The 12,490-nt window shown below is 39.8% G+C and overlaps 1 protein-coding gene across 1 annotated transcript in view; it reads left to right on the top strand.

Moving 5' to 3' along the window:
- Positions 1 to 12,490, top strand: part of LOC124775293 (rab3 GTPase-activating protein catalytic subunit) — a gene marked incomplete at its 3' end in the record, with an annotated part of 470,052 nt that overhangs the window by 43,224 nt on the left and 414,338 nt on the right. The window lies entirely within an intron of this gene.

Here is a 12,490-nt window from a genome sequence, read left to right as displayed (position 1 = left end):
ACACATTTTTGAACACAATCAATACATAAGCTTTTATCGTGGCTGACTATCCATGTCCAGTCCACGTACACTCAACAGCAGTTCAACGTCTAATAAACAGTCACTATTTTGAGTCTCTCCATTTGTTTTTTAACAATACAATGCTACAATACTCTTTGCAGTCGGCCACGGAGCTTCCGGGCCGTATTTGCTTATTCTTGCCAGCGCCGACGAATTATCTCCCTTCCAGTTTCATCTGCACAAACAATAAATGGGTGCAGTATCCCATGCTCATCCTTACACCCTGCTTTAAAATAACACGTGTTCAAAACGGCTGGAACACAAGTGTCTCCAGACTTTCATAAAATTCTGAGGGCACTACACCATCCCATTTTTAGCCAAAAACTGTCTAACGGAGGTGGCTGTGTGTGCAGATGGCAGATGGTGACAACCCCTTTTCATTCCCAAATCTTCTGTTAAAATTTGCTGAACGGAGCTCCATGATAATCCACTAATCTCTGACAGTTGATCAGTTGTCTGTCGGCAGTCTGTGAACACAAGTTCTCGAATTTTTTCAATGTTTTCATCGATTCGGACAGTTGATGGACACAAAGATCGAGGTTTATCATCAACTGACATGTCGCCATTTTTAAATCCAGCAAATCACTCATACACTATGAGTTTTTCCCATAGTGTCATCTTGGTTAGCTGTTTTCATCATTAAAACAGTTTCAGCAGCATTTTTACTAAGTAGTAAACAAAATTTCAAAGCTGCATGCTATTCACTTAAACTTGCCAGCATAGTAAAAGAAACAAGCAAAAACAATCACTGCAGATGATCAGAATAAGCCAGGCAGCACTGAATTGGCAATGACATGCACTATACATGCTTAACGGCAGAAATGCATACCACACAAGCACCACCCATGGCAATGTTGTTCTCGTTTTTTTTTTTTGGGTACCCCCTTGCATGTCAGTGCACAGATTGACATTCATTACCCTCATAACTTATGTTGACTGAAAGATAGTCAGTTGACCTTTGTGTGAGATATGTCATTAATGGTGTACTTCTGGGTGTACAGTCATGTTGTTGTTTCCATTTTTGCACAGTCAGTTGACCTTTGTGTGAGATATTTCATTAATGGTGTACTTCTGGGTGTACAGTCATGTTGTTGTTTCCATTTTTGCACAATATTTCAATAACTGACCCAGTCTTCAGGTTCTGTGGTTTTGCTGTTATGTATGCTCATTGCCTCGACTCCAGCCAGACTTGTTCCGCTATTTATAGCAAAGTTCAACTCACGACGCCAACTATCCCCTTTGACCGTCCTGTGTTTTTCAGAGCCCGCACTCACTTTCTGTAAAACAAAAACCTGTAATCATTTTCCAGCTCTGTGGAGATGTGATGGCCACCTTGAGCTTGATAAATTGAGTGTTGGACCCCAAGCCTTATTTAAACTGAAACCACCATCCCTATTTATTATATTTTATGACATGTTTGGTTTGATAGGCTCCATAATTATACTGTCCTAGAAACTTGGCATTTGCACCACAGTACTGGTCTTACCATATTTCATTTCTTGATTATAATATTTGAGGCAGTACCCAGTGATGGCTCGTTTGTGTGGTTGCTTTAGTGAGGTGTGTTATTGGTGTTCCTTTCTTCTCTCTTTGACTGTTCTAATAGTCTTCCCTATGTAAGACATGCAACATTTGCATGGATGGCGGTACACACTCATCTTTCGGAGGCCGGATTCACTTTAACAATACAAAGAACAGTTTTTATCTCAGTTGACAGAGGCAGATTACGTGAGATACCATGTCTTCTTAGGAATATACCAATCTTTCCAAATATTGGGACAGTGTAAGGCAGATAAGAAATCCTTGGCTTCCCGTTTTCTGTTCGTTACAACCCATTTCTCAGGTGTTCTTGACTTTGACTGCGATACCCGTTTGATTTGGTGATCTTGGGTACCCATTCCTTCAGAAAACTATTTGCAGATATTGTAATTCATTGGAAGACTCTCCTTGGCGAATTTCCTGTGTGATAAATGGTCACAGAGATAGTGTATGTGGATATCCTATGAACCTGTCACCCAGGTATCCATCAGGTTTTCTCTTAATGAACACACCAAGGGAAGGAAGCTGGTCATCTTTTTCAAGTGCCATCATGAATTTTATGTTCCAGTGGATAGAGCTTAAATGTTCCGGGAATTTTTTCAGTTTTCTCATCTCATGTGGCCACACAACAAATGTATTGTTGGCATATCAATACATACTCTTCAGTTTGAAATTGGTGCATTCCAGAAGCCACTACGGGCAACAGCGGACTACCCATTGGCACACCACTGGTTTGTTCAAAAGGTTTTCCATCAAACGGCAAATAAATTGATCTCAGAATATGCCTAAAATGTCCAGTGGAACAATTGTCAAACTTTTCCGTCATTAGTTCCATGATTCAGAAGTGGAAATCTCATAAGAAAGTTGAGTACATCAAAGCTGACCATAGTTGTAGTTGGCTGTAATGTTGTACAAAGTGATTGGAGTTGTAATGTAGTGTTTGCTTTTCCCCACACATTCACTGAGAATATGTTTCAGGTATTTTTCCAGCTGGCACGTAGGTGCGCCTATCTTACTAACTATTGGTTTTGAATATAATACTATAACTATTGGTTTTAGTTTAGAGTACTGGCTGCATTATACATACTAGGAATGCCATAATGTTGTGGTGATACAGCTGCTCATATTCTAAGATCATGAATAACATTACATGGCAACCCTATTCATGAGAAGAGTCATCATCTTCCTGTCGGTTTTATTCACAGTGTAATGCTTGATAGTTCTTAGTGTGTCCTATTTCAGCATCTATACTGCATGAAGCATTACTTGTCAAAAAACTGTCTTGTCTTATTTGGTGCTCACAACAGTTATGGCTATTGTGCTTTGTCAGATTTAACATAATTACTAGATCCATTAATCTAATATCTGCTTGTTCAGAACAAAATATATCAGTGATGTAAAAATGTATCTCAAAGAGACAGCTGACCACTTCGTATACCACTACATCTGTGAGCCCTAAACGTGGCCATAAAAAATCCTGACCCTCAGCAACTGGCCTCCCATAACCTTAGAGACCTTCCTCTTCTATAGCTAACCCCTCCTGCTTAGAGAGCACTGACTAGCCACAAAGTAATATTTCTATGTCAGATCACTACCCCAAATCACCTGAGCTTCAAACACAATTTACGGAACAATACTGAATGTCGACCCATAACTTCACAGAAGAAGCAAAGACCACATATACAAGAATAAAAAAGGAAAATAATAAAATTTGCTATTAATATTAATAATGAACTAGTACTGATAGACTCAATCTTATATGGCCCTGGCAGTAAATCACTATCATAATGTAATTAATTATGTGAAAGTATATCACTATGGGCAACTTCTATGTAGTTCTAAAGTTCACATACTTGTGGGATTTCAGCAACATGATGTTGGGCACTTCAGTACCTGGTTTGATGATGTTCTTTGCTTAAAAGTTTGGAGGAAAATTTATAATAAATAATGTCATTGATTTTGAAGGCTTCAGGGAGCTTAACCATTTTGATTTTGTTCCAATGATAACCAGTACATTTTGAAGAAAGAGACAAATCCAACATGATTTCAGGCAGAAAGTATAAGCCCAGCAGACAGCAAACAATGAGGATGAGAAAACAGTGGTGCATCTGCTGTACGCCACAAAGTATCAAACAAAATAGGCAAAATCCTGGCTCAACATAACATTAACTATGTTTTCAGTCCGACCCCGAAAATGTAAGCCCTATTATGTATAGTGAAAGATGACTTGAGGCTCTATAAACTAGACATTCACCATATTCAATGTCTATACAGTAAGGCATGTATTGGGCAGACTGTACGGTCAATCGAAGAAAGATTTGAGGAACACAGAAGACACATCAGACTTAAACAACCAACAAAATCTGCAGTTGCAGAACACTGCATTAAGTATGAAGAAACTGCAGTGCTAAGACAGACCTCATCATTTTGGGACTGTGTTCTGAAGGAGACTATTGAAATACAAGCAACTGGTGGCCTTATCGACACAGACACCGGGTTCACTCTCAGCATAGCTAGGGATCAAGCACTCAGCCAATTAAAATCACAGCTTTGGTGAAGAGCAAATTCTGTGTTTGACAGACGCCACAAGAATACTGAGAGCCCAGAGCTCACATTCAGCACAGGGCACAGTCACCCGCCCCCCTGCCCCCCCTCCCCCTCCCCCTCCCCCCCCCCACCCCCACCACCCCACCCCCACTCCACCCATCGCTGCGTGTGACCAGAAGTGGAGAGCGGTGTGTGTGTGTGTGTGTGTGTGTGTGTGTGTGTGTGTGTGTGTGTGTGTGTGTGTGTGTGTGGGGGGGGGGGGGGGTGATAAAAGTATAGCAAAGACATTCATTCTACAGGTGTCAGCTGAAGATGGCAGCAAGGTATGCTGTCTAAGTATCATGTTATGAAAATGAATGTGCCTGGCTGGACACCTGACAACAGTACAAACAGATGACAAATAAATGGTTCAAATTTTTTTTCTGAATGCTGTATTCCTAGCAAAGCTAAATATTCTTTTGTGAACTATCACTATGGAGTTACTGCAGTAACCGGACAGTGCTGCAAGAAGTAAATGAGTTAATAGGTCATTTCTCCAAGATGGCATGATCACTTCTCCTGTACGGCACAACAAATGGCAGCAATTTTTATGTTTGAAATTGGTGCCCATGCAAGCTAGACATTATGGGCTGACTCAGCCCATAATTCTAGCTGAAGCCTCCAAAGTGTCAGCAGAAGTGTTGCGTACAATGTCCACATGTGATGGAGCTGATGGCATCGGTGGTTGCCCAGCTGCATCGTGTCACCTCCTGAAGGCTACCTCGGCCATTAGACAAAGTCACACACACACACACACACACACATACACACACACACACACACAGTTTTTTTTAGAAAGGGCGTGCATCTAAAGGGGGGCAGGTAAAACAAAGTAAGGTAGTTGTAACAACAATTGGCATTGTAGTTGTATGTGTGTTGGGAAAGAACCAGAGCTCCAAGCCCTAATAGAAAGCACTGAAACTCAAATAGTGATGGGTACGGAATGCTGGCTAAAGCCGGAAATAAGTTCAGCCGAAATTTTTTTGAATGACCGAACAGTGTTCAGAAAAGATAGGATAGATAGGATATGTTAAATACAGTTGGTGGTGGAGCATTTGTTGCTGTCAGAAGTAGTTTACTGTGTAGTGAAATTGAAGTAGATAGTTCCTGCAAAGTATGGGTAGATGTTATACTTGACAATTGGACTGATCTATTAATTTTATTCTTTTATCAACCCCCCCCCCCCCCCCACTCAGAAGATATAGATGCTGAACAGTTCAAAGAAAATAGTTCAAATAGGTACCCCATTCATACAATTATAATCGGTGGTGACTTCAATCTTCCCTCAATATGATGGAAAAATTATATGTTTATAGCTGGCGGCAGGCATAAAACGTCATCCGAAATTGTACTGAATGCTTTCTCAGAAAATTATTTTGATCAGTTAATTCATGAGCCCACTTGAAGCATAAATGGTTGTGAAAGCATACTTGAACACTTAGCAACAAATAATCCTGGAAAAATAGGGAGTATCATGATGGATACAGGGGTTAGCGACTACAAGGCAGTTGCTGCTAGGCTGAATACTGTAACACCCACAATCATCAAAAAGAAATGCAAAGTACATCTATTCTAAAAAGCTGATAAAAATGCTCTTATTGCCTTTTTAAGAGACAGTCTTTACTCCTTCCAGTCTGATAATGTAAGTGTAGAAAAGATGTGGAATGATTTCAGAGAGATATTATCGATGGCAATTGAGAGATATATACCACATAAATTAATAAATAATGGTACTGATCCCCCATGGTACACTAAATGGGCTGGATTGCTGTTGCAGAAGCATGCCAAATTTAAGCATGCCAAATTTAAGAGAACACAAAATCTCCAAGATTTGCAAAGTTGTGCAGCAGTTTGAAATATAGTGCGTACTACAATGCGAGATGCTTTTAATAATTTCTACAACAAAACTCTGTCTCGGAATCTGGCAGAAAACCCAGAGAGATTCTGGTCATATATAAAGCACACCAGTAGCAAGACTCAACCAATACCTTCTTTGCCCAAGACCTAAGTCAGAAAAAGGCCCCAAGAGTGGGCAACATTCCATTGGAACTACTGATAGCCTAGGGAGAGCCAGCCATGACAAAACTCTACCATGTGGTGAGCAAGATGTTTGAGAAGGCAAAATACCCTCAGACCTTAAGAGGAATATAATAATTCCAATCCCAAAGAAAGCAGGTGTTGACAGGTGTGAACATTACCAATCTATTAGTTTAATAAGTCATGGCTGCAAAATACTAACACGAATTCTTTACAAACGAATGGAAAAACTGGTAGAAACTGACCTCGGGGAAGATCAGTTTGGATTCCATAGAAATATTGGAACACATGAAGCAATACAGATCCTACGACTTATCTTAGAAGATAGATTGAGGAAAGATAAACCTATGTTTCTAGCATTTGTAGACTTAGAGAAATACTGGAATACTCTCTTTCAAATTCTGAAGGTGGCAGGGGCAACAAACAGGGAGCGCATGGCTATTTACAACTTGTACAGAAACCAGATGGCAGTTATGAGAGTCGAGGATCATGAAAGGGAAGCAGTGGTTGAGAAGGGAGTAAGACAGGTTTTTAGCCTATCCCCGATGTTATTCAATCTGTATATTGAGCAAGTAGTAAAGGAAACAAAAGAAAAATTTTGAGTAGGAATTAAAATCCACGGAGAAGAAATAAAAACTTTGAAGTTTGACAATGACATTGTAATCCTGTCAGAGACAGCAAAGGATCGGGAAGAGCAGTTGAACGGAATGGACAGTGTCCTGAAAGGAGGATATAAGATGAACATTACCAAAAGGCAAAATGAGGATAATGGAATGTAGTCAAATTAAGTCAGGCGATGCTGAGATGGAATTAGATTAGGAAATGAGACTCTTAAAGTAGTAGATGAGTTTTACTATTTGGGGAGCAAAATAACTGATGGTGGTTGAAGTAGAGAGTATATAAAATGTAGACTGGCTTTGGCAAGGAAAGCTTTTCTGAAGAAGAGAAATTTGTTAACATTGAGTGTAGATATGAGTGTCAGGAAGTCTTTTCTGAAAGTCTTTGTATGGAATGCAGCCATGTATGGAAGTGAAACATGGACGATAAATAGTGTAGACAAGAAGAGAATATAAGTGTTCAAAATGTGGTGCACAGAAGAATGCTGAAGATTAGATGGGTAGATCACGTAACTAATGAGGAGATACTGAATAGAATTTGGGAGAAGAGGAATTTGTAGCACAATATGACTAAAAGAATGGATCGGTTGGTTGGACACATTCTGAGGCACCAAGGAATTACCAATTTAGTATTGGAAGGAAGCGTGGAAGGGAAAAAATCGTAGAAGGAGACCAAGAGACGAATACACTAAGCAGATTCAGAAGGATGTGAGCTGCAGTAGTTACTTGTAGATAAAGAAGCTTGCACAGGATAAGGTAGCATGGAGAGCTGCATCAAACCAATCTCTGGACTCAAGACCACAACAACAATTCACCCACTGATTGATTGCCAGTTGTTCAAACAATGACATGTCATTTATACTGATTTATGCTCAGTATTTTCATGTTGATCCAGTCTCTGCAGCACACATTCATCCTTTTCATGTGTTCATACATTTTGCTACAGTTTTGTAGCCTGTATCATATGTGACCAGCCTCACAGAGCTACTGTGACCCACCAAATCATTTATACACACAATGAACAGTAATGACCCTACAATACTCCCTTGCCTGTTTTTGAAAAATTCGTTCATAATTACTTTACAACACGGTCTACCTGTACCACCTGCACTAAATCCATAGACATCCCAGTCTGTGATCATAGGTCAGTCACCTCCAACTAATATTGTGTGATTAGAGTACTTTCAGTTTACCGAGGTTAGACTTTCTTTGAATGATTCTAGAACTGTTACAGTGGAATTGGGTGGTTGGTAAAAATGTCTGATGATTAACTTGAGTTCACCTAGGGTGGTTACACAGTTGAGATAACTTCACAGTCAGGCTCAATTTCGACCTTGATAGTCATAATACTTTTGCTGCCTGCAATGAACCCTCCACCTCCTAAGGTGTCTAAACTATCTTTTCAATACATGTTCCATGCTTTGTTAAATGTTTCAGAGTTTTTTCTCCCCCTTTGAACTGTAGTGTGAGTTCTGTCTGCTAGTTCAGTGTTTTGTAGTAGTTTGTATTTTGACAAGTTTGGTAGTTCATATCCTTGTCTGAAAGATAACAAGGCCTGATTTTATTTATTTGATTTTATTAATTTCTTACCTGTTGCTTTCATTTGAAGCTTAGCAGAAGGGTGGATAAGGGGTGTGTGTGTGTGTGTGTGTGTGTGTGTGTGTGTGTGTGTGTGTGTGTGTGTAGATGCAGAAGGAGCTAGCTGCTGCTTGTGAATGGCTGAAGATGCTGTTGCCTCGGGGTGTAGTGATAGCAGGGAAATGAGCACATCACATGGGACACCTCAGGTATTACATGTTTGATCCCTGGGCTTTGTGGCAGGTGGATGTTCCAGTGCATCTGATGATGGCAGGAGGGAGAGGAAGGGGGCAGACCGCTTTCTCCTTATAGTGAATGGCCTGTTTTAACCTGTTCATATGAATCAAGGCAGAGTGTGAATGTGTCAACTGGCCATCCTGCCTTCTCCATTCACACTGCAAGTGGGCAAGTGTCTGCCTCTTCACCTGGTTCCTCACAGCCTCAGCATCGGTAGAACACTTAGAAGATTCAACAGATCTATTAAAGAGACTGCCTACACTATGGTTATCTGCCCTCTTTTGGAGTACTGGTGCGTGGTGTGGTATCCTTACCAGATAGGATTAACGGAGCACATTAACAAAGTTCAAAAGAGGGTGCCATGGTTTTTTTTATTATTGGAAAATGTTTTGTTGATGCTGACCTACATAAGGAGAAATGTACATTATAATAAAATAAGGGAAATCAGAGTTTGCACGGAAAGATAGAGGTGTTCGTTTTCTCCATGCACTGTTCATGAGTGGAACACCAGATAATTATTGTGAAGGTGGTTCGATGAATGCCCTGCCAGGTGGTCAATTGTGATTTGCAGGGTAACCATGTAGATGTAGATTGTCCTCTGATGAATGCACACCAGTCAATATGTTGTTGTTGTGGTCTTCAGTCCTGAGACTGGTTTGATGCAGCTCTCCATGCTACTCTATCCTGTGCAAGCTTCTTCATCTCCCAGTATCTACTGCAACCTACGTCCTTCTGAATCTGTCTAGTGTATTCATCTCTTGGTCTCCCCCTATGATTTTTACCCTCCACGCTGCCCTCCAATACTAAATTGGTGATCCCTTGATGCCTCAGAACATGTCCTACCAACCGGTCCCTTCTTCTAGTCAAGTTGTGCCACAAACCCCTCTTCTCCCCAGTTCTGTTCAATACCTCCTCATTAGTTATGTGATCTACCCATCTAATCTTCAGCATTCTTCTGTAGCACCACATTTCAAAAGCTTCTATTCTCTTCTTGTCCAAACTATTTACCGTCCATGTTTCACTTCCATACATGGCTACACTCCATACAAATACTTTCAGAAATAACTTCCTGACACTTAAATCTATACTCGATGTTAACAAATTTCTCTTCTTCAGAAACGCTTTCCTTGCCATTGCCAGTCTACATTTTATATCCTCTCTACTTCGTCCATCATCAGTTATTTTGCTCCCCAAATAGCAAAACTCCTTTACTACTTTAAGTGTCTCATTTCCTAATCTAATACCCTCAGCATCACCCGACTTTACATTCCATTATCCTCGTTTTGCTTTTGTTGATGTTCATCTTATATCCTCCCTTCAAGACACCATCCATTCCGTTCAACTGCTCTTCCAAGTCCTTTGCTGTCTCTGACAGAATTACAATGTCATCGGCGAACCTCAAAGTTTTTATTTCTTCTCCATGGATTTTAATACCTACTCCAAATTTTTCTTTTGTTTCCTTTACTGCTTGCTCAATATAGAGATTGAATAACATCAGGGAGAGGCTACAACCCTGTCTTACTCCCTTCCCAACCACTGCTTCCCTTTCATGTCCCTCAACTCTTATAACCAGTCAATATGCGAAGAGCAAAATTGGATATCGTACAAAGTAAAGATACTTTGAATGTCAAAATTTTAACAGTAAATTACTGAGGCATTCATAACAAAATCCATGAATTTGCTCTCTTCTGGGAAAGCAGTCACATTCAAATTACACTGAAAACCAACAGCTGGAGGAAACATAGAGTGAAAAACTCCAAACCATTTAACAAGGCATGGAACATATGTTGAAAAAACAGTTTGGACACCATAGGAGGTGGAATATTCTTTGCAGTCAGCAAAAGTATTATGTGTGTCAAGGTTGAAATTGAGCCTGACTGTGAACTTATCTGGAGATGTGTAACTGGCCAAGGTGCCCTCCAGTTAATCATCAGACATTTTTACCAGCCACCTGAGGCCGCCATAAAAGTTGTAGAATCATTCAAAGAAAGTCTAACCTCAGTAAACCAGACATACTCTAATGTTGCAATATCAGTTGAGGGTGACTGACCTACTGAACATAGACTGGGATGTGTATGGATTCATTGCAGATGGTACAGACAGACAGTTTTGTAAAGTAGCTCTCAACACATTTTCCAGAAACAGGTTTGAACAGCTGATCAACAACCCACACTCAATGGCATTATGTTAAGCCTTGTAGCTACAAACAGGCCTGACACTATCGACAGCATCGGTAGAGAGGCAGGGATTAGTGATCATAATGTCATCATTGTGATTATGGTTGTTAAAGTTAATAAATCCTTCAAAAAGGCAGAGGGGGTTTGTATGTTAGAAAGAGCAGATAAGCAGTTACTAGCATCCTACTAAGTGAATAAATGGACCTAATTTAGTTCCAGTATAATGGATGTAGAAGAATTATATGCAGAGTTTAAACTGTTTAAACTGATTGTAAATTGCACTCTGGAGAATTATGGTCTGAGTAAATAGATTAAGGACAGAAAACATCCACTTTGGAAAATGCTGCAGCAACAGAGATAGTGCACTCTTTGTCTAAAAAAAGAGTGCAGAAATGTTGACAAGCAAATGTTAGTAGAAATTCATGTGTGTATAAAAAGCTGGATATGTGTAACAAACAAAAATTTCTTTGTCGCTTGTTGCCAAAAGATCTTTCTGAGAATCTGAGAAAAATTCTATATTTCAGTGCGTGTGTTAATTCGAATTACAATGCATGGACATGCATGCATGTCTGAAGGAACATGCAGTGGGGCAGCTAGAGCTATTATGAAATACAATAAAAAATATTCACAGTTGTGAATATGGATGGTCACCCATATTTGCAATTGTGAGTACATTTAATTTATGATAAAAATCTGATCCTAGATAAAACCGCTAAGCTGGTTGAGGGCTTCTGTTCAGTCAGTAATTGACCAGTCTGGTGTGGCAATAAAAGACAGGAAAAGAAAAGCTGAAGTTGAAAATTTTGCATTTAAAGAATTGTTTTCTCAGGTGTATCATACAGACATATCATTGATTGACTGCCACACAGACTCTCTTATGGAGGAAATAGGAGGAGACATCACTGGAATTGAGAAGCAACTGAAATAGTTGAAAACAAATAAGTCGCCAGGTCCTGGTGGAATCCCAGTTTGTTTTTAGAGATAGCACTCTTGTGCATTTCTCATGAATCTCTCATCTAGCAAAAACTCCCAAGTGACTGGAAAAAAATACAGATGGCTCCTGTATGTAAGAAGAATAAAACAAAGGACCCACAAAATTGCAAAAGAATATCCTTAATGTTGGGTTGTTGCAGAGTTCTTTCAGCATATTGTAAGTTCAAATATAATAAATTTCCTTGATAACAAACAGCTTCTGTCAACAAATCAGGGCGGATGTAGAAAGCATCGTTTGTGCCAAACTCACCTTACCCTTTTCTCACACAATATTCTGTGAACCACGGATGAAGGGCAACAGGTGGATTCCATTTTCGTACATTTCCAAAAAGTGTTGGACATAGTGTAGACTGTTAATGAAGATCCAGACATATAGTATAGGTTCTCAGATATGTGAGTGGCTCAATGGCTTTTTAAGAAATAAATCCCAGTACATTGTCCTGGATGACGAGCGTTCATCAGAGACAAATGTATTGTCAGGACTGCCCTAGGGAAATGTGATAGGTAGATTATTGTTCTCTGTATGCATAAACAACCTGATATATTGGGGGAATGACAATTTGCAACTGTTTGCTGATAATGTTGTAGTGTGCAGGAAAGTGTTGTCACCGGGTGACTGTAGAGGATACAGGAACAGCTGTTTGATTTGATGGATGACAGCTTGTT

Source organism: Schistocerca piceifrons, chromosome 2 (assembly GCF_021461385.2).
Source record: "Schistocerca piceifrons isolate TAMUIC-IGC-003096 chromosome 2, iqSchPice1.1, whole genome shotgun sequence".
Lineage (NCBI taxonomy): Eukaryota > Metazoa > Arthropoda > Insecta > Orthoptera > Acrididae > Schistocerca > Schistocerca piceifrons.
Note: the sequence above shows the minus strand (reverse complement) of the source record. Positions and strands in the feature narration are given on the sequence as shown.